Source organism: Marmota flaviventris, chromosome 6, assembly GCF_047511675.1.
Source record: "Marmota flaviventris isolate mMarFla1 chromosome 6, mMarFla1.hap1, whole genome shotgun sequence".
NCBI classification, from domain to species: domain Eukaryota; kingdom Metazoa; phylum Chordata; class Mammalia; order Rodentia; family Sciuridae; genus Marmota; species Marmota flaviventris.
Genome location: NC_092503.1, coordinates 46,499,209 through 46,522,539, shown reverse-complemented (window position 1 = coordinate 46,522,539; position 23,331 = coordinate 46,499,209). Strand labels below are relative to the sequence as shown.

The following is a 23,331-nucleotide window of genomic DNA, read 5'->3' as shown; positions in this document are numbered from 1 at the left end:
CATTTCTGCTGCCTCATCTTTAAAACACTGATGCTAGCAATACACAATGTTGGCATTTTGTGAAGTTTTAAATCATTCATATATGTGTTCTGGTTAGCGTCATTAGTATGTTCATACACATCAGACATTGCAATAGTGCTAGGCATATATTGACCACTCAATAACTATTATTCACTTCTAAAATAACTTGAAATTTTATGTTTGCACTTGTAGGTGAAAAAATATGGACAACACAGAGGAATACTTACTTGAATTTAAAGGCTACAATTTTGAAAGGTCTTTAGTTAATATTCCTATAGTAGAAAATGTGGAAGATTTTGAAATTAGAGATGATGATGTCTTCATAATCACATATCCAAAATCAGGTAAGTATAAAGAGTGGATTCACAATCATAACTTTTGCTTTTCTTTGGTGTGTGTGTGTGCGTATGTGTGTGTAAATGTGCTCTTTTTCAGATATCAAAAGCAGCCTGACCTACATTTATATATCCATTAAGGATCAGAAAAAAGTTAGATGAATCTCAAATCTCTACTACCTAAGCCCATTTGCAATGGATATATTGTCAATTTTGTTATATATATATATAATGCTGAGCCAAGAGCAGGTACTGGGTAAATGCTGACCTGTTGACATGGTCTGCCAGACAGACCTGACACAGTTCAAACTTATCTTTTCTCTAATTTGTAAATGCTTCATGGGTTGAGATATTTATCATGTTCCAAGATGTTTCATTTTCTTAAGAAGTATTCCATGACAGCTGAGTTCCACTGAAGATTCTCAAAAACGTTTTCAACCAGCAAGTTCTACTAGAAAATAAAATAAGAATGATTTTGAGATTTGTGAAGACCATCATTACAAAGAAGTAGTAAAACACAATCCTGTTGGGCTAAACAAGTACTAAGAAGAGTAATAGTGACTTCTACTTCAGCAGGGCAGGATACTTGGCTTGGTTTGAGTTTTTAGAGTGGCCCATGTAGATTAAGAGGTAAAGCTGAAGTTATTAATGTCCACATACAATGTTTTGCTCATTTATAGTGTAGTTTCCCCAGAATACCACAAGCAAGTTGGTCATACATGGTTAGACCACATAAGTGAATAAAAATGTCATATATATATATATATATATATATATATATATATATATATATATATTGCTTTGCTCATGTCAAGTTCTGCTATTTCCTGACATCCTTGGATGCTTAAATAGTTTACAAAACCACCTTACATGGTAAAGAGAAAAGGAGGGGAAAGTGAACTCGCTATAATTTTGTTAATTTGTCTATAATTCTAAAGGGTAAAGTTCTGAAAAAGGAATTTCATGAAAGAAAAACAGGTACCTACAAAATATAGTCAAGAGGGACTCAGTAGCCAATAACATATTTTAAGAAAATATAGAAGAAATAAGCTCCAAGATTCCAAACATAAAAAATGACACAAAGAGGGAAATGCTAATTTCCCTGATGTGAATAGTGCAGGGTGTATGCATGTGTGGAAATATCACACTCTACCCCATCAATATGTAGAATTATTATAAGTTAAGGAAAAAGTTAAAAACACGAAAAAAGACCTAACATGGAGCAGGAAACAGAGAAGGAGAGGCAGAAATAACCCAAATCATCACTGTCATGGAATCAGAACAAACACAGCTCTTCAAGAGATAAAGGAATTTAGAGTCTTTGATTTTATCTTTATTAACTTTAATGTTTCATAGAGACAAAAATGAAAGTTGGACAAAGTTGTTAGCATACATAGAGTGTTTAAAAGTAAAGAAAGCTGAAATGATTTTATGGTGAATGACACTATTGTTGACTTAATTTTTAATGACTAATTGAGTTTGAAAACAAGATGATTTATTTTTTCAGGTACCATCTGGACACAGCAGATACTAAGCTTGATTTATTTTGAGGGGCATCGTAACAGAACTGAAGACATCAAAACAATAGATAGAGCTCCCTTCTTTGAATACAATACTCATAATTTGGACTTTATCAAAATGCCATCCCCTTGAATCTTCACTTCCCACATCCCATATTATTTAGCTCCAAAAGGTCTGAAGAACAAAAAAGCTAAAGTATGTCATACAGCTTAAATCTCTCTCTCTCTCTCTCTCTCTCTCTCTCTCTCTCTCTCTCTCTCTCTTGCACAAACAAAATAACCTGCTTTAAGTAGATTCCCCAACCTCACTAAACCACAGTTTTCCAAATGTTACAATCATTGTATGTTTAGGATATTGCCTTCCACAATAAAAATATACAAAAGTCCTAAAAACTATACCTGTAACAAGCAATTGTGGATATAATTTGCAATTTATTCTATAGCATATAACAAAAATTCTTTCACACTGGCCATGAATGCCATTCTTTTTTATGGTTTCATAGAATTTATTGTGTGGCTTTGCAATAATTAATGTGTATTTGATGGACAGGTAAGTTGCAGCCAATGGATGTCTTGTGTTGTAATAAACATTCCTATAAAGGCTTGCAATTTAATTCTCATGCCATGTTTCAATTAATGTGAAGTTTACAAATTAAAATGTCTTATATTTTAAGTGTTGACAGGGATTATCTAACTGTTTTTATGATATATGAATTATACTTCATCAAATACCATGTAGGAATGCCTCTGTCCTCACATGCTTACTAATAATGGGAATTATCAAATTTGTCTAATATGCTAAGTAAGAAAGTAATCTCATTTTTGAGTGATTTAATCTTTCAATTTTAATAAGATTATCCTTTTATATATTTTTATAGGCCTTTAAATAACCTTTTTATTCTTTGCCCGTATTTCTTTAGATTTCTTATTTACTGTTTGTGGAATATTTACTTGGGGCAAAGTCTTCCCCTTTAAAAAGAAAAGACTTTTCTGAAAAATGGTTTAAAACTTTTAACCTTATGTAACCCAACTCTTAATACTTCTTTCCTGACTTCTGGTTCTGGTGATTTACTAAGAAAACACAATACCCACAACAAAGATTATGTAAATACCCTCCAGCTTTTTCCTAGCTAACATTATTTTTAACCTTTTTTTTGGAGGGGGGGGGGGATATGGGATTGAACTCAGGGTCACTCAACCACTGAGCCACATCCCCAGCCCTATTTTGTATTTTATTTCGAGACAGGGTTTTGCTCTTTCATTTCATTTCTGTGGTTATATATTTTCAGCACCTCTCTCTTTTTTTTTTTTTTTTTGAATTTTTTAATATTTATTTTTTTAGTTTTTGGCGGACACAACATCTTTGTTTGTATGTGGTGCTGAGGATCGAACCCCGGCAGCATGCATGTCAGGCGAGCGCGCTACCGCTTGAGCCACATCCCCAGCCCCTCACCACCTCTCTTTTTGAGGCTGGCTCTGAACTTGTGATCCTCCTGTCTCAGCCTCCCAAGTAGCTGGGACTATAGGCTTGTGTCACCAAGCCTGGCTATATTAAAACCTTCTTAGGATTATAAATTAAATCTTATACTGCTTATTATATATGAATATTGCATTATACTTGTCCCAAGAGTCACTAATTGACACAGAATAGTTTTTTAAAATTTTCTGTGTCAATTAGTAAGGAAAAGTTTTCTATCAACTTTTTACAATATAGTGTAGTTCCACAACGCTTGTCAAATGTGGATTTTAATTTAAGAGACATTTGTTCTGGGAAAACAGACATTGCAAAATACCAACATTCTTCGAGCTTCATTCTATGGCTCTATTTTATCAGGTCTACTTTAATACCATCAATATGTACCTTTTATTATTCTTTTTACCCACTTGTAGATATTTAACATAGAAAAAAGTATAACTTTTTAATAATCTTGTCAATTTACTCCAATTTTGTGGTTATATATTTGCATTCATGCTGCAATGATAAAAATTTTATATTCTCCTATTTTTAGATTTTCGGGATATAAGGAGTTTTCTATTTTACTGGGTTTTCACCCTCTGAAGAACTAGCTTTTTTCCTGGATGTATACTTTCATTTTAATATTTGTCTCATTTTAGTATATATCTTTCCATCTTCTTTAATTAAATGTTCAGTTTACCTATTTCCAGCATTTATTTTTGTCAATATTAACATTTTAAAAAGGATATCACTTTTAGTATAACTATGGATATGATTTTGTTAATGTTTAAAACTCTGTTATTTCAGTTTTACTTTTATAATTGGTTTCAGCTCTTTTGAGATTTTTTTTAGTTTGAAAGTGTTTGTATAGTTTTCTATCATGGGCAATGGTGTTTACATATTCTAATTTTTGAAATTTATTTAAAAGTTAATTGTCAATTGCATGATCAGTTTTCAAACATGTAATATGTTTCATACATGAGAAAAGGAGATAAACTTTCTGTGTTGGATACTTATACAAATTTTAAAAACTAAATGAAATAAAATTTTAATAATCAATTTTATAAATTTATTTTTGCTTTTATTGTTATGTTAAAGACAGTTCTCTGTAAGTGTTCTACTATGATTGTGGCTAAATCAAAATATTTACAGATTTACTGGAACTTTTCCATTGAAGTTTTTCTATTATGAGCATCAGTGGACAAAAGTTCTTTTTCTGTTGGTCTTTGAAAACAAATTATGAGACATCCTGTTAAATCATTTGACCTACAATTTTACTTAATTTCATTTTGTTCCTTATTCTCTAATTCTCTGGGACTTTGCCACATGTTTGTTCTTGACTTGAAATGCCAATTCCATTGCTGCATAATATAACTTCTGAAAGTAGTTCTATCAGATCTGTACTTTCTCTTCATAGAAAAATTAGAATATTCCAGAATTTGCATATCACTACATGCTTTTATTCGTGTTCTTGAGAATGGCCTTTGGGCACATATGCAGGAATTCTCCTAGAATATATATCCAAGTAGGGAACTGCAAAGCCAAAAGTACAAGGATTTTCAGTTCTATGGGATGGGGCTATATTTTCTGAAGAAAGCAGGTGTATCAGTTCCTGCTAAATTGCTAATGGACGTGTTTTGACTTCCTCCTAGTAATGATACATATCAGAATTTTAAATTGTTTCAATGTGTTATTTATGAAGAGATATGTTAAAGTGATCTTAACCTACATGTCCATACTCAGTAATGAGATTAAGCCTGTTTTGAAAGGTTATTGACAATAATTATTGTGTATTCTGTGAAAGGCCTTTTTTTGGTTCAACATTTCATTAGTGGTATTTTCATATTAATTTTTTTATACAGTTTCTGTCCTATAAGTAAAAGAATTTATTTCAACACTTTTTGTAATAGAGAAAAATGGGGAGAACACCTAATTTTCCATGACTAGAAGAATGGATTAAGATGATTATGATTCATTCAGCTAATGAATATGATGCAACTGTTAAAATCTTGAAATAATATGCTGGAATTGTTAATATTATTTATAATTCTTCCTGCAGATTCTTTATATCTACAGAAATCCTAAAGATGTTTTGGTTTCCTATTTTCATTATTCAAATTGGGTGGCTATATTAAAGAATTCTGAAACTTTTGAGAATTTTATGAAAATGTTTCTAGATGGACAAGGTAACTATGAGTTTATTTATCAAGGAACTTAGGGAAGATATTTAGAGAGATGGAAAAGGGCAATTGTACAATGGATGCTCTTGAGTAGTTACTATGACACATCAACTTAGTCTGCCACCCAGTGGCCTTTCCTTCCTTGCCAGGACCGTGTGGGTCTTGTCAAGTTTTCAAAGGCATGTTGTTTAGGAACCATTTTGACCAGTCCATAAAAGGCTTACAAATATTCTATCAATTTAAACTAGCTACAAATATAATTAAAACAATACATTCCAGAATCGCTAATGATCAGGGTGTTTGTGTACTCTCTCCTGGACCTGTGGGAAGCCTTCTAGGGCCATGGTGGAGTTTATCACTCCACTACTGATGAGGATTGAAAGTTGCAAGGGACTTGTAGTGAGAAGTGTCAGGATCTCACTCATTTAAAGATTATATTCAGGTTCTGTCTCATTGTAAACAGGTAGCTTTGCTATCCAGAAATCTTAGAGAATAAGAAGAAATGGACATGTGTTTTCTGGTGGATATAGGAAAGTGGAGGAACTTGCTTTAAAGAAATCTGATTTAAACTTAGACCCAGGGGCATTCTCATTTTTTTATTGCTGCCTTCCTACATCCATAAAGTCGCTTTTCATGGTCACTTCTCTATGAAAACCATGATTGTTCCCCTAAGCAGTAATCATTTCAAAACTGTAATATAGTTGTTCAGTGGTTGGGCCTTTATTTTTGTTTTTGTGACTATAAGGAGGAAAAGACAGAATACTTTGCTATTCAATAAGTGCAACATCTCCACCTTGTTACTAATTATTTTTTTATTTTTATTTTTTTTTACTAATTATTTTTTGCACAGTGGTGGGAAGTTGTTGGTTTGATCACATAAGAGGCTGGTATGAACACAGACATGACTTCAATATTCAGTTCATGAGCTATGAAGATATGAAAAAGGTAATAAGAAGTATTTTTAAAAATTCTATTTTTTAAACCTTTTTTTCTCCTGGTTTCAGGAAAACTCATTCTCCTAGTCATTTTCATACATATTTCATAGGCTTTTGGAGGGCGAGTGGGGGTTCTAATTTCCTGCTTATCCATTAATTATTCCTGGTTTTCCTCAAGGGTGCCTTCTCACTACACACAGTCACCATGGTTATCATGTAACAACTGTAGCATTAAAGGCAACCTCAAATATCTAGGATACCAATCTTGTAAATCATTTTTATTAATATTAATTACGTATTAACGGCTTTTGTTATCTGATTTCTATATGACAATATAACATGCACTGATCATATTCAATCTCCCTTCTTCCACTCTCTTACCTCCCCTTCGCCCTGGACCCTTCATAGGTCCTAGTATTCACGATTCTACTTTCAGTCATTATTTGTTGTTGTTCTCACGTGTGCCTCTTGTGCTACTTGTCTTTCTATGTCTGGCTTATTTTATTCAACATGATCTCCTCCAGTTCATGAATTTTGCTGGAAGATTTCATTTTTTATATCTGAATAATAGTCCAGTTGTGTGTGTGTGTGTGCACCATATTTTCTTTATGTGTTCATCTTTGATAGACACCTAGGCTGAATCCTTATCTATTGTGAATAGTGATACAATAAACATGGGCATGTGAGTTGTCTCTTGTATGGTGACCCTGTTTCTTTTTGATACATACCCAGGAATGTAACAGTTGGATTATACAGTAGTTCTGTTTTTAGTTTTTTTTTTTCTTTTTGAGGATACACCATACACCAAACATTTTCCATGGTTGTTACACTTAAGAAAGTTCATCAAGGAACACCATGACACTGGGGAAAGAAGCCACTTCAAAGACAGGATAATTCTTGCTATAGATGAGGGTGAGCCCTGTGAGGCACATTCTTCCTGTTTTTTAAAGAGAATCTTAAAACTAGTTCTCATGTGAAGTCATAGGATGCTTATATGCTGGTGAAAGTTTCAAAACTGACTGAAAATTTTGTGTAATTCAAACATAATACAGTTAAAGTTTATTGTTCTGTGGTCTCTGATTGATATGCTGATTCATTAGTACATCATCTATTCAGTTATTTAAAAAATCACTGAATGATTGCTCTGTGACTGGTACTGAATCTTGAGTAATAGATGACTGAATCTTTTATAGACAGAATTCATAATCTATCAGGGAAAACAGGTACTCACCAAGCTAGTATATGTAGTTCAAAAGTAATAAGTGAAATTATTAAGGAAAAGTCTACCTACAATGTCAATGTGCATATGTACTGAGAATAGCTAATATAGTTGATGGTCTTTTTTTCTGAAATAAATAAATAAGAGCTAACAGAAAGAAAAGAAATGGGAGAGACTTATAAGGAAAAAGGAAAATACATGACACCTTTGAAGACCTAAGGGAAGAACTTGAACAATGTTGAAGAGATGAAAGATTAATATAGAGGGGTTTTGTAGGAGCCAGATTTTATAAGATCTGTGGGCTATGTAAATGAGAGTGATTTCTTTAAAGTTAAAAGTAGTCAAGAGCCTCTTAAAGAATTATTAAGAAGGGTAGCCATAGAACATAATTCATATTTTTGAATATTACTTCCATTCAGAGTTGAAAAGGAAAAATAGTGAGTATAAGGAATCCAGTACACACACAGACCAGTGTGTTAATCCACTGAACATCAGTGCTTCCTTGGATTGGAGTAATGTCATTATGAATGAAGAGAATACAGAGTTTTGAGGCACAGTTAAGATGTAAAAAAAAAGGGATTGTACAAAGGACAAATGATAAAGAGAGAGGTATCAAGGATGATTCCTTTATTTCCAGTTGGTGCAGGTGTGCAGATAGTGGTCTCATTCGTGAAGGTGTTTAGGGCACTCTGAGGCAGGGTTGGGTTAGAGGGGGATCAGAGGAGCTTGAATATGACATTGTTTTTGACCTGTGAAGATTAAAGTGATTTAGAAGAAATCAAATGAATAGAGTGAGAAACAAATGAAAAATACAAATCAAACTCAAAAAGATTTCTGCCTTTAGATATTAATGCCACTAATTTGAACATCATCACTATAAAGAATATAATGGCAGTAGCCTGGGAGGCTGAAGCAGGAGGGTTGAGAGTTCAAAAGTAGCTTCAGCAATTTAGTGAGGCTCTAAGCAACTCAATGAGACCCTATCTCAAAATAGAATATAAAAAGGAATAGAGATGTGGATAAGGGGTTAAGGGGCCCTGGATTCAATTCCCAATACCAAAAAGAACAAAAGAATGTATGAGAAGAATGAATGTGGATAAAATTGATTGGGGTAGGATGGAGTAAGGAAGTAAAGGAGAGAAGGAATATAGACGTTGGTCAACTCAAGTTTTCCGCTTTAGAGCTCTTTCTAGAGAAACCTCACAATGTTGTCAAAAATTAGATATTCAGGGCTGGGGTGGTGGCTCAGTTGGTAGAGTGCTTGCCTAGCATGTGTCAGGAACTGGGTTCTATTTTCAGCACCGTATTTAAATAAATGAATAAAATAAAGGTACATCAACATGCAAACAATATTTTTTTTAAAAAAAAACATTAGGTATTCATCAAAGTTGGAATACGTTTTGGAGTCTTCCTTTGTCTGCTGCTTCCCTTGGAAATGTCTTGGTAGTTTTACGAAACACTGCCCATGCCTGCTTCTCCAGTGATAAACCCAGCAAGATGTGTAATCTCAGGGCAGTTTCTCTCAGAGGATTTTTCACATTTCTCACTTAATTAGTAGTAGTAGCCCTAGAACCTTAATGACTATGCAGGATTATTTTCTACTTTCCTGTCACAAGTAGAGTTGAGTGGTATATAATTGAACTAGAAGCAATTATAACTATAATGTTTAAAGATTCATATTTAGGTGGAAAAAGTCAAGTTAAAAGACCAATAATTCATTATCATATAATGAGGATGGAGGTTACCATTGGGGGAAGGACAAGGTTTAAAATGAGGAAAGGGTGTTTATTGGGGGGTTCTGGAATGTGTGTCATTTTCACATGTGTATTTTAAAATGTAAAAATTCTGGAAATACTGTAATTTATCTTAAGAGAAATGATACTCCCCTTTGGGGGGAGTCTAATATGAGAGATTTAATCATTCCAATCCTGTTATCTTTTCCTTCAACATATTGGAACTGGCTGATGCCTCTTGGAAAGAAATGCATATATACCTGAAGGGTGTGGGGCAGTTGTCTTTGGAGACCCCACAAATACAGTGGTAAAGAAGAGAGCTGCCCGTTGTGTTACCATGAAAAACCATTTTGTGGAATATGGCTCAGAATATTGGACAGTAATAGGTAGTAGAATTAGGGAACAGCTGGTGTTCTGAAGAATTGGCCAAAGTGCAAGACTGTAGCAAGACCTAGAAAAGATTCTCTGAATCTATGTTATGATTTAGATATGACCTGTCCCCCAAAAGATCATATGTGAGACTATGAAAGAAAAGTTTAGGGATGATATATGATAGGATGATAAATGGCCTGATCTAATCAAGGCATTAATCCCCTGAGTGGTAATTGTAGGCAGGTAGGTAGGGTAGAGCTGGAGGAGGTAGGTCATCAGGGATATTCCTTTGAGGTATAATGTCATGAGCTGATTGGAGCTCTCTCTGCTTCCTGGTGTGATGTCTTGAGTTGCTTTTCTCCACCACATTCTTCCACCGTGATATTCTGACTCACTTCAGGCCCTGTGGAATGGAGCCGGCTGTCTATGGACTGAGACCTCTGAAACCGCAAGTCTCCAAACAAACTTTGCCTCCTTTAAGTTTATTCTTGTCAGATTTTTTGGTCACAGCAATGAAAAACCTGACTAAAACAATCTGTGTTTCATCTTCCATTAAAATTATTCACTGAAGTCTACATTTCAATTAACAAGCTGGGGTTTATCTGATACTTTGGTTAATAATAGTTAGCTTTTGGGGAAAGATTTTAATTTTATCTCTTATTTCCTTGTATGTGACAAGTATAGCTGTTTTGAAATTCTTTCAGATATTTCTACATTTGTAACATCTATAGTTCTATTTTTATTGTCTTTTTTATGCTAGAGCTTGTTCACATTTTCTTATCCCTTTGTATTCATTTATATCCTGATTTTATTATTTTTTTCTGCACCCAAGTTTGGTGTAGAAATAAGTTAATAACTGTGGTGTGGGAGACCAACCTTGCTCGTGACTGAGTCACACTCCTCCTCTGGGTGCTGAAGTGCTCAATCACAGAAATGTGGCAGAGCTTTCCCCACCCTTCTTGGGTTCAAGGGTTGGTGTCTCCTGCATGGGTGTGTCTTGCTACAGCCCCATGGGTGAAGCTATGCTCACCTGTTCTTTTGTAATATAACCCCTTGCCCTGTTTAGGATAGAATCTTCCATGGAAGTGCCTTGTGTGTGTCCCCTTCTCTTACTGTGCCTTTGGGTGTGGCCTACCCAGGTGTCAGTCAACCTGGTGACAGTGGACATCATGAACATAGACTCAGCCCCCTGAAACCTGACCCCTTGCCTCATTTGAATAGCTTCTCCTCAATAAAAGGGGTAAGGGCATGTGCACTCTCTCTCTTCTTGTGGACCCTTAAGGTCAGAGGAGCCATCACAGTGACCCCAAAGAAAAAGGTATTTGTGTCCCTTGTGTGGTTATTTTGCACAGCCCAGTTAGCCCAGTTCAACTTGAGTAACCCCTGAGCCTTTTCTGTGGACCTGTTATTTTTATTCATCCTCTCACACTACATTTTTTCCCCTACAAGAATACAACTAACATACTCAGGAAGTTAGCAAGGCCCTGTATCCTCTGTCCCCAACCTGCCAACCCATCTCCATTTCTTGTGAGCACATAGTGTATCGAGCACTTTGAAGTTCACATTTCATAGGGGTAGGGGATTCAGGTTTCTTTAGTTGAGGGCTCATTTTTTTAATTTTATTCAGAAAAGAAATCCTTGCTTCTTGAATTGAAAGAAAAGTTTCTTTCTCATGAAAATTGTTATAACCTCTTTGAGATACAGTTTTTCCAGTTAAGTACTCTTGCCTATAATAATTCTGTTTAGGTTTTATCCTCCCACTGAAATTTTTACTTGTGATTAAATATCCATGACATAAAGTATATTTTTTACTTGTGATAAAATATCCATGACATAAAATATGCCACTTTAACGACTTTGAGGCAGGTACCAGGGATTGAACTCAGGGACTCTCGACCACTGAGCCACATCCCTAGCCCTATTTTGTATTTTTTTAGAGACAGGGTCTCACAGAGTTCCTTAGCCCTTGCTAAATTGCTGAGGCTGGCTTTGAATTCGCCATCCTTCTGCCTCTGCCTCCTGAGTCCCTGGGATTACAGGCATGAGCCACCGATCCCAGCCTGCTTTAACTATTTTTTTAAGGGAACGGTTGTGTGGCATGAAGTATGTTCATATTCTTGTGCCAACATCACCACTCTCCTACTCTAAAATGAATTCATATTGCAAAACTGAAACTCTATATTCACAAGGCTATAATCCCTCATTCTCCAGTCTCAGCTCCCTGTAGGTCTTGTAAAAAAACATTCTACTTTCTGTGTTTATGAAGTTGATTAGTCTTAGTATATCATATCAGTGGAATCATACAGTATTTGTCCTTTTTGACTGGCTCATTTAACTTAACTTACCATAATGTCTTCAGGGTTCATGCATTTGTAGCATAATGCCTTCCTTCTAAGGCTGAATAATATTCCAATGTACATATGTACTACATTGTATTTGTGTATCTCATACATATACATACATATAGATCACTTTTATATTCTGCATTGTGAATAATGATGTATGAACATGGTGTACAAATCTCTCTCTGAGACTTTAACTTTCAATATTTGGGGTACATACACAGAAGTGGATTTGTTGGGTCATATTGTAATGCTGTTTTTAGGTTCATACTATTTCCATTGCATTTGCAGCATTTTTATATTTCTACCAACATGCATAAATCTTAAGTTTTCTGTGTCATTGGTCTTATTCTTTTCTGTTGTGGTTTATATTTAATAATAAAAATATTGAAGTAAAAAATAAATAAAATATTTTAAAATTAAAAATAATAATAGCCTTCCTAATGGGTGTGAAGTGGTACCTTACTGTGGTTGATTTGCATTTCCCTAATGATTAGTGATACTGAGCAGCTTTTCATGTACTTATTGGACATGTGTATATCTACTTTGAAGAAATCTCTGTTTAAATCCCTTGCCAATTTTTAATTGGACTGATTTTGTTGTTCTTGTTGATTTGTAAGAATTCTTTATGTATTCTGGGCAGTAGAACTTTTTAGATATTTGGCTTCTTATTCTACAACTTAAATTTCTTTGTTCTAATGTCTTTTTTGTTTTATTTTTTGTTTGTTTGTTTGTTTTGGGGTGTGTGTGTGTGTGTGTGTGTGTGTGTGTGTGTACTTGGGGTTTTCAATGTAAAAGATAATCTTATGTGCTAACAGGGACCACTTCATTTGCTTTATTTTCTATTTCAGTACCTTTTTTGTTTTTATTGCTTAGTTGCTCCAGCTAGTATTTCTAGTATCATAATAAATAAAAGTGGAAAAATGGAGTTGAACTTACTCCACATCTCGGATGAAAATCTTTCTCTTTTAGTTGAGTTTGCTGTTAGCTATTCCATATAAGACTTTTTCATGTGGAGGTAGTTTCCTTCCATTGCAGATTTATTGAGAGTTTCATCATACAAAGATGTTGGGTTTTGTTAAATGTTTTTTGTGCATCAATTGAGATAATCATGTCAGTTTGTTTCCCCATTCTCTTCTCATAACAAACTGCATGGTTCATATGATGACACTTCTTTGCATTCCAGCAATCAATTTCACTAGAATATGAAAATGTTGTGTGTTTAGCTGTAACTCATGCATACTCATGACTCTTTCAGGACCTCAGAAGTGCAGTGCTGAAAATCTGTGGATTTCTTGAGAAAGAACTTAGTGAAGAAGTTGTGGATACTGTTGTGAAACAGGCTTCATTTCAGAACATGAAGACTAATCCACAAGCAAATTATGATGATATTGTAAAACAGGAACTTGGAGTGAGAAACAATGAAGGAAATTTTCTGCGCAAAGGTACTATTCAGTAGTTCTTAGTAGCAAGATGTAAGCTGTCATTCAAGTCCTTGATACCTAGGAGAAATAGTAAGTGCTTCCATTATGTCTCTCCAAGTAACAGTGACATTTGGAACCTAGAGAAATTAAGCATCTAATTGAGAGTAGGTCTGAAGAGGTTTTCAAGAAACCTAAGTGTTTTAGTATACAAACTGACACATTAACTTGCTTAATTAATATTGCCTTATTTCTAAGTCACATGAGCCTGGTCAGGTATATTAAATGAGAATAATAATCCTTATGTTCCCTTTTTTCTTCTAGAATAATCTAAGGAGTAAACTTAATGTGTGTTTTGCTGTGCTGGGAGGAGGTTTGGATTACTGTGTTCCCATGTGTCGTCACAAAGAGTGATATCTTATTAGTGCTATCTGCTATGAATTCAGTTACTTCAAAAAGTCCTTGAAATCATTTTTACTGTGATCTTATTACATGCTTGAAGTAGTTGTCAAGAATGAATATTATTTTCCTTGTAACTGATACCCTTTATATTCAAATTATTATTATTATTATTATTATTAGTAGTAGTAGTAGTAGTAGTAGTAGTAGTAGTAGTAGTATAGTACCAGGGATTGAACTCAGGGGCACTCAAGCACTAAGCCACATCCCCAGCTGCTATTTGGTATTTTATTTAGAGACAGGATCTCACACTGAGATGCTTAGAGCCTCACCCTTGCTGAGGCTGGCTTTGAACTCAACGTTCTCCTGCCTCAGCCTCCTCAGCTGCTGGGATTACAAGCATACAGCACCACACCTGGCTTCAAATTGTTAATTTTTGATTTAATCATTTAGTGTATAAACATTTTAAACATTTCACTTCTACTTTATTCACATTTTATGTCATAATTGGCTCATAATTTACCAATAGGATGATGGATATTAATTTATGAACAATTGTATAAACAACTTGTGGAAATTGCCCTAGATATTGATATATTTTAAAATTCCTTTTTTGATGACATTTATTATAAATTCTCCCTTTTAATTCCTCAGCTACAGTAGATAAAAAGCAATTCTCATATCCCTAAGAGCTTGTTATCTTTTTCCAAAGGCCAATAATAATATCTATACATGTGAACCTGATAGCTGGAAATGCCAAGTTATTTTTCACTTAAGAAGAATGGCATAATGTAATCCCTGTGGTTCAGGAGGCTGAGGCAGAGGAATGCAAGTTCAAAGCCAGCCTCAGCCAAAACAAGGTGCTAAGCAACTCAATGAGACCCTGGCTCTAAATAAAGTACAAAATAGTGGTGGGGACTGGTTCAGTGGTCGAGTACCCCAGAGTTCAATCTCTGGTACTCACCCCCACGAAAAAGAATGGCATAATGATGGTTTAATCTTGTATAAAAAAAAAGATGCAGAAAGAGAAGCTCTGGTGCTCTATATGACTTTGATTTTATAGGTTGAAAATACTTGAGTCTTGTTTGTTTTGTTTTTTTTTCAAATTGAAAAAGAAAGAAATACTTATCTTGGAGGGTTTTAGTAAGAATTATATTACAGTTGATAAATGTGGTTCACTTAGTATGAGGTTCACTTAGTATATATACAGGAGTATATATATTAAAATACTTTTTAAATTCTAATATATTCGTATCTTTATAGTTTTTTATTCCTAAGGATCACAGAGTGGGAAAGGCTAACATATGAGGAAGTAAATTTTCAATCTCTTTACTGCATTATTTTGTTCCTAGATTGTTTATTCAATCATTCCTGTGTAAGAAAAGATGAGGTCTCCAATCCTGTGGACCTGAATAAATATTTAGCTTGGTTGAAAAGAGATTAACCCATTAATTTCCAATTTTTAAATTCTGTGAACACAATAATATTCACATATTATTAGAAAGTTAAAAAAATAGGTATATTGGTTGCTCCATTTAAATTTGACAGGGGTTCCACATCTGGGACAATAGGACACATGGGTTCAAATGGTTGAGACAGTCTTTAACATGATGTGTTCTTTATTCACCAAAGTGCCATTCATGTTCTTATCCCATTAGGTACCATTGGAGATTGGAAACATCATTTTACTGTGGAGCAGAATGAACGATTTGACCAGATATTCCAAAGGGAAATGAAAGACTTTCCCCTCAAGTTCGTCTGGGATATAAATGAGGAGTAGAATTCTAATCAAACTATAAAAGAATCATATAAACTCTAATCAAATGCTATACCTTAACATACATAATAACATACGTAATGCCTATTACTAATTATACAACTTCATTAACAAAATAAATAAACTATGCTTAGATCAGTTGCCATGAATTCTTTAAAATTTAAAAAAAATTAGTTTTACTTTAATAATTAAAATTACAAATCAGAAATTAAAATGCTTTTGCAGCTTTGGTACCCTGCATGAAAATGGCAAAACAGGAAGCATAAAACATGACTTGGAAATATATTTAGAGACGATTCTGTGCCGCAGTCTGGCTGGGCACACAATCACGAGCCACCACACAGCTTGTAGATTCAAACAGCAACTCTTTATTCCCGAACTCACACCAGCCGTCTACAAACACGTTCTGGGGAAATCCACGTTCTCTGCCCAAATCCACCTCCACTGGGCTTCTATCTCCAAAATATACTGTCTGAATCCCGTGAGAACTCAAGGGGAACTCAGGCAGCAGGATATGCCCTATTCCCAGCAGGAATAATCTTAAACCTTAAACCTGGAACCTAAACCGGGAACGCCCTAATTCACCTTGGTCCTTGAGCAAGGTCACCTACATTCAATGTCAATGCAACATGGGGTACGCTGGCAAGGAAATTGTCATACCTACTTGGCTAATGGCTCCCAGCATCTCCCCCCTTCTGATTAATTAAACAACAAGCAATGTGGCTTAAGGACCATGCCTGGTAGGTTGTCCAATTCAACATATGGTTCTTACCCGTCATCGGAAAACTGACCTTTAGGCGTCAGCCTCCTGTCTTAGGTTGATACCACTGCAATTGAATCATACCCATCACTGACCACCGGTCCAGCATACAGCCATACTTGTGGATAGGTCTATGCACCAGTGGGGGGGTGAGGTTCTTTGCCTCACCTCTGTTGGCCCCCAAATTTGGCCTTGGTGCCAGTGGGGGAGTGAGGTTAATGTGGCTTAAGGACCGTGCCTGGTAGGTTGTCCAATTCAACATATGGTTCTTACCCGTCATCGGAAAACTGACCTTTAGGCGTCAGCCTCCTGTCTTAGGTTGATACCACTGCAATTGGATCATACCCGTCACTGACTACCGGTCCAGCATATAGCCATTGGCCCCCAAATTTTAGACGATCACTAGCAGAAGGGAGGAGGATACAGAAATGCCACAACACCAAGCCAATAGACGGCTCCTTGGGAAAAATTGCATCACTGGTGACACCATCAGCAAAGATATGTCAGCACTACCACAATTAACATGGGGTGCGCTGGCAAGGAAATAAAAATTGCATCACTAGTGACACCATCAGCAAAGATATGCCAGCATTACCACAATTCGCTGCACCAAACGATAGTTACGTAGTCCAGGCAAGTTCTGCAAGCAGTTCAAAGCAGAGGAATCTATCAATATGTCCATTTCCTCCCAAAATCCGTTTCCTCCCAAAGTAAGTTGACTCCTTGATTGAGCATTACTTGTGGAGTTATATTCATTGATGCATCAGTTTATACAGTTTACTGTGATAGCTATCATAGAAGCTGTAGTTTGGTTTTATCTTTGTCTTCACCGGCACTGGGATGAAGATAGGAATTCTGGCAATGATGCTAAAAAGACATTATCCTGAAAAGAATTATTAAATATAATGAAAAGGAAAGGTGAAAGTAAACAAACAGATCTGTTAACCTACTTTAAAAACAATCCTTAACAGCTTTTTACCTAATTTAAATTAGTAAACAAACAGATCTGCTAACCACCTTTAAAAACAGTCCTTAACAGCTGCTTACCTAATTTAAATTAAACCATTTAAATCATGTGAATAAAAAAAAAATAATAATTCAGATCCATTTTTTCATGAGCGCTCCTCATATAAGAAATATGGACATACGCACATACAGACATACAACACAAAACACAAGAGTGTACACAAACGTACAACACATAAGAAAATAGTAAAGGCCTTGTAGCTTTACCTAGGTGAAATCTCCATTGCAATGTTTAAAAACTCCACCGTCAAAAAATAAAACTGATCAGAAAAACATTAACCTAGGTTTGTATGAGCTCAAAAAATAAAAATAGAACCTTATGATGTGGAAAAATGCAATAATAAAATAGCTATTGAAAAAAGCATCCTGGTTAATCACTGTCGCAGATGTAAGAATGGCCAAGCTGGAGTTCTGGATATCAGCTGTTATGGATTTGAGTCAAATCATCTTCTTTTCGATCTGTAGAGACTGTTTTAGTTAATCTCTCTGGAATCCAAAAGGGCTGCTGTTCTCCCTGTGGAAAAACACAAACAGACCCCCGACTCCAGACAATCACTGGGTCAGGACCTTTCCATTGTCCTGTTAGAATATCTTTCCAAAGTACTTTAGGCTTATGTACATTTTTTGGATACATATGTCTTTCTGCAGCACTAAGTCCTGATGAATCCAAATTTAAAAAGTTTAGAGTAAAAAGCGTTATTTTAAGTTTATCTTTGGGGGATATATACCCCTTTCCAATTCCCTCTTTTTGCTTTAATAAGTATGTTTTAATAGTTTGATGAGCTCTTTCAACTATGCCTTGTCCCTGTGGATTGTATGGGATTCCTGTTATATGAGTAATACCAAATGATGAGCAAAATTGTTTAAAAGAGGTAGAGGTATAGCCAGGACCATTATCGGTTTTTAACTGTTTAGGAACGCCCACAGTGGCAAAATTTTGTAAGCAATGAGCTATAACATCTTTAGTTTTTTTCTCCGGCATGAAGGGAGCCCATCAGAAATCCGGAAGAAGTATCAACTGTAACATGTAAATATTTTAATTTTCCAAATTCTGGCAAGTGTGTGACGTCCATCTGCCAAATATGGTTAGGTATCAGTCCTCTAGGATTGACTCCAAGATTAACTTGTGGTAAAAATGTCACACAATTTTGACATTGTTTTATTATATGTCTGGCTTGTTCCTTAGTTATTTTAAAATGCTTTTGTAAAGTATTAGCATTAACATGAAACCTTTTATGAAAATTTGTAGCTTCTTCAAATGTAGAGAAAATATGTATGTCATGTGTAGTTTTATCTGCTAAATCATTGCCTAAACTAAGGGCTCCAGGCAATCCTGTATGTGCCCTAATATGTCCTATGAAGAATGGATCTTTTCTGTCCCAGATTAGACTTTGTATAGTGGAAAACAAAGAGAAAACAGTAGAAGAAGGGGAAATCCTACCAGCAACTTCAAGAGATACTATAGCATTAACTACATACTGACTATCAGAAAATAAATTAAATACAGAATCTTTAAACATCAAAAAAGCTTGTAAAACTGCATTAAGCTCTACCTTTTGAGCTGATTGTTTGGGTACTAAAAATGTAAAAGTTTGATCAGGGGTAACTACTGCTGCTGTACCATTATTTGACCCATCAGTGAAAATATTTGGAGCATTCATGATAGGTGTTTTTCTTGTCATTTTAGGAAAAACTACAGGATGCTTAGACCAAAAAGACAACAAAGGATTAGATGGTAAATGATTATCAAATGAAACATTAGATTTACACATGATTATTGCCCAAGCATTTAACTCATTAGCTAACTCATCAATTTGATCCATAGTATATGGAGTAATAATTTTATTGGGAGAAATTCCAAACACTCCCTTCGCTGCTTTTATTCCTTTGAGTATTAATTGTCCTACAGCCTCAGGATACCTAGTAAGAATAGTGTTAGGAGAATAAGATAAATGTATCCATAATAATGGACCTTCTTGCCAAAATACTCCTGTAGGAATATTTTTTGTTGGTAGTGCAATAAATAATAAAGGCAAACTTATATCAATTCTATCCAAATGCATATTTTCCATATATGTTTCAATAATTTTTAATGCCTTTCTTGCTTTACGAGTTAACATGCGGGGTGAATTTGGATCTGATGGACCTTTTAGAATATCAAATAAAGGTCCCAACTCTCCTGTTGGTATACCTAGATAAGGCCTTATCCAATTTATGTCTCCCAATAACTTTTGAAAGTCGTTAAGTGATTTGAGTTGATCTACTCGTATTTGAATTTTTGGTGGACGGACCATGGTTGAGGATAATAGAACTCCTAAATAATTAATTGGAAAATTTAATTGTACTTTATCTATTGCTATCTCTAGATTATAATTTTTTAATAAGTTTGTAAGTGTGGCATAACATTCCAGCAATATGTTTTTATCTTTATGTGCCAATAATACATCATCCATATAGTGAAATATTTGTAGTTCAGGATTTTGATTTCTAAGTGGCTGGATTGCTTTGTTAACATATATTTGGCACATAGTTGGACTGTTAGCCATCCCTTGAGGGAGTACTTTCCATTCATATCTCTGATCAGGACCTTCATGATTTAATGAAGGGATAGTAAATGCAAAACGTGGACTATCCTTGGGATGAATTGGAATTGAAAAAAAACAATCTTTAATATCTATAGCTAAAACATGCCAGGTTTTTGGCAAAGCAGACAATTGAGGAATCCCTGATTGAGCAGGTCCCATAATAACCATCTCATTATTAATGGCTCTTAAATCTTGCAATAATCTCCATTTACCAGATTTCTTTTTGATGACAAAAATGGGAGTATTATGAGGAGATATGGAAGGTTGTATATGTCCTTCCGCTAATTGTTGTTTGACCAGATCATGGGCTACTTGTGTCTTTTCTTTAGTCAGGGGCCACTGAGGAACCCACACTGGTCTTTCTGATTTCCAAGTAATTTTGATTGTCTCAGTGGCCCTTTCTGAAAATCCAACCCATGTCTGTCTGTTCCTTGATCTATTTGTACTGGTGCTGCTATACCTTGCCCTTGTTTTCCTAATCTTTTTTCTTTCCTAAAGCCTTGTCTATCCCTAGTAGTGGGCACATTAGGATTGATGTTATTTGTTAACGTCAAACCTAATTGATCTAGGACATCTCATCCCCATAAATTTATAGGAAGATGATCCAATACATATGGCTGTATAGTTCCTTCACATCCTTCAGGATCCTTCCAATCTAATATCATAGAACTTCTATGGGGATTAGTCGCCACTCCTAGGCCTCGAAGTGTTTGAGTGGCTTGTTGTAATGGCCAATGTTTTGGCCATTCTTGACGAGATATGATGCTAAGGTCAGCTCCTGTGTCCAGTAGCCCATTAAACTCATGACCTTGAATATTTAGTTTTAGCATTGGGCGAGAATCTAAATTTAAAGACAACATAGCCCAATCTACACCTGTGGAGCCTAATCCCCTGGAACCTCTTTCTACACTATGACTAGGAAATTTATTATGTAGGCTGGGTATTATTAACAACTGTGCTATTCTATCTCCAGGTGAAATTACTGATATACCTCTTGGAGAACTAGCTATAATTTTTATTTCACCTACATAATCGGGATCAATTACCCCAGGACTTATCATAAGTCCTTTTAATGTAGATGAACTACGTCCCAGTAATAAGCCTACTGTTCCTTGGGGAAGAGGTCCTTTTAATCCTGTGGGAATGATTTGAACTCCCATCTCTGGAGTTAATACTGCTCTGGCAGAGGCGCAGATGTCCAACCCTGCGCTCCCTCGGGTTTGTCTGATGAGGGATTTAATGGACAATGTGTCCTGGGCACTACCCTGATGGTGTTGCTGGGATCCTCCACTGCCCCGTAGATTTGTGGTTGTGGGCCCCGGAGCATTGGGCCCCCCTGTCCGTTTTTTGGCAATGGAGCCTGATGCCTTTCTCCACGATATCTTGGATAAATACCTGGTCTTTGTCCATTTTTTGATAAGGGAGTACCTTCTATGGTGGTTTGAGAACGGCATTCATTAGCCCAATGTCTCCCTCTATGGCATCGTGGGCAAATACCCGGTATTCTATTCCTTTGATACCTACTTTTGTTAAACCCTCCTCCTATGGGGCAATTCCTTTTAAAATGTCCTGTTTGTTCACAATCATAGCATGTTTTTGGCCTGGCATCTAAAGCCTGTTGTACTGCAGCTGCCAAGACTTGCCCTTGTTCATTAATATCTCTACATAATTTAATATATGTGTTTAAATCTTCATGTCTCCATGGTCTAATAACCTCTCTGCAGCAACGATTTGCTTGGTCATAAGCCAGTTGTTTTATTAATGGCATTGCTTGTTCTGTATCCCCAAAAATTTTGGCAGCCGTTTGAATTAGCCTATCTACAAAGTCAGCGTAAGGTTCATTAGCTCTCTGTATTACCTTAGATAGCTGACCTTGTAAATCTCCATGTCCTTGTAAAGTCTTCCATGCCCTAACTGCGTCTGCAGCAATTTGTGCATATATAGCAGGATCATATTCAATTTGTTGCTGTTGACCCTCATAAGGTCCTTTTCCTAACAACATATCTAGATTTCTTTGAGGGTAACCGGCTGCTGCATTTCGCCTAGCTGTCTCCGTGCAAAATTCCTCATTGGCAACCTTCCATAACAAATATTGTCCTCCATTTAGTACAGATTTACACATGCTAGCCCAATCTGCTGGCGTCATGTCCAAGTTAGTAATGGACTCAACCATGCTTACCGTGAAGGGAGCTTGGGGACCATAGGTTGTTACAGCCTCCTTTAACTGCTTCACTGTTTTAAAATCTAATGCACAGTGAATTCGCTGCCCTCCTGCCTGTTCAAGTACAGGGCATGCTAATCTTTGAGGTCCTGTCTCAGGATCCCATTTATCAACTACGGGGTTTGAGGGCCACTCAGCTGTCTCCATCGGTGGGGCTGTTGGTTGAATTACGCCCTCTTGTGATAAAACAGAGTTAGTAACAGCCTCCTGTTGTGGCCTTTTTCCTAACAACCCCTTTTCCTTTAAATTTTCTTCCTCTGTCTGACTAGCTCGAGAGACCATCTCTTTTGTTTGATCTAAAATGTCTTTCTCCATGGTCTGAACCTCTAACAATTTACTTAACATCTTTTTGGTTTGTTTTTTACTTATTTCTAATCTACTATAAAGATAACGCAACCCAATAAGATAGCACAAAACAAAGCCGAAACTGAATGAAACAAAAACGGAATAAAAAATCATTGTATCAATTTTCTCTTCCTCAGGGCCGACAAACTTCAAACCTTTAGTCAACCATTTTTTCCAGTTTGCCTGAGAAATTTCTAGGGATAGGCAGCTTGAAACAAAAACAAGATAAATCAAAACAATAACACATTGTTTTTTGAATTGGTCACCCATTCTTTCGCTCTTCCTCAGGGGCGAGCAATTTCACTTACCTCCAAGCTTTAGAAGTTCCCCGTACGAGCCGCCAAATGCCGCAGTCTGGTTGGGCACAAATGCCGCAGTCTGGCTGGGCACACAATCACGAGCCACCACACAGCTTGTAGATTCAAACAGCAACTCTTTATTCCCGAACTCACACCAGCCGTCTACAATCACGTTCTGGGGAAATCCACGTTCTCTGCCCAAATCCACGTTCTCTGCCCAAATTTACCTCCACTGGGCTTCTTTCTCCAAAATATATTGTCTGAATCCCGTGAGAACTCAAGGGGAACTCAGGCAGCAAGATACGCCCTATTCCCAGCAGGAATAATCTTAAACCTTAAACCTGGAACCTAAACTGGGAACGCCCTAAACACGATTATCTTAAAA

General features: G+C 35.9%; 1 pseudogene; it reads left to right on the top strand.

Moving 5' to 3' along the window:
• The first annotated feature begins 223 nt into the window (after positions 1–223).
• Positions 224–15,789, top strand: LOC139706199 (amine sulfotransferase-like; annotated as a pseudogene).
• Positions 15,790–23,331: the final 7,542 nt, after the last annotated feature.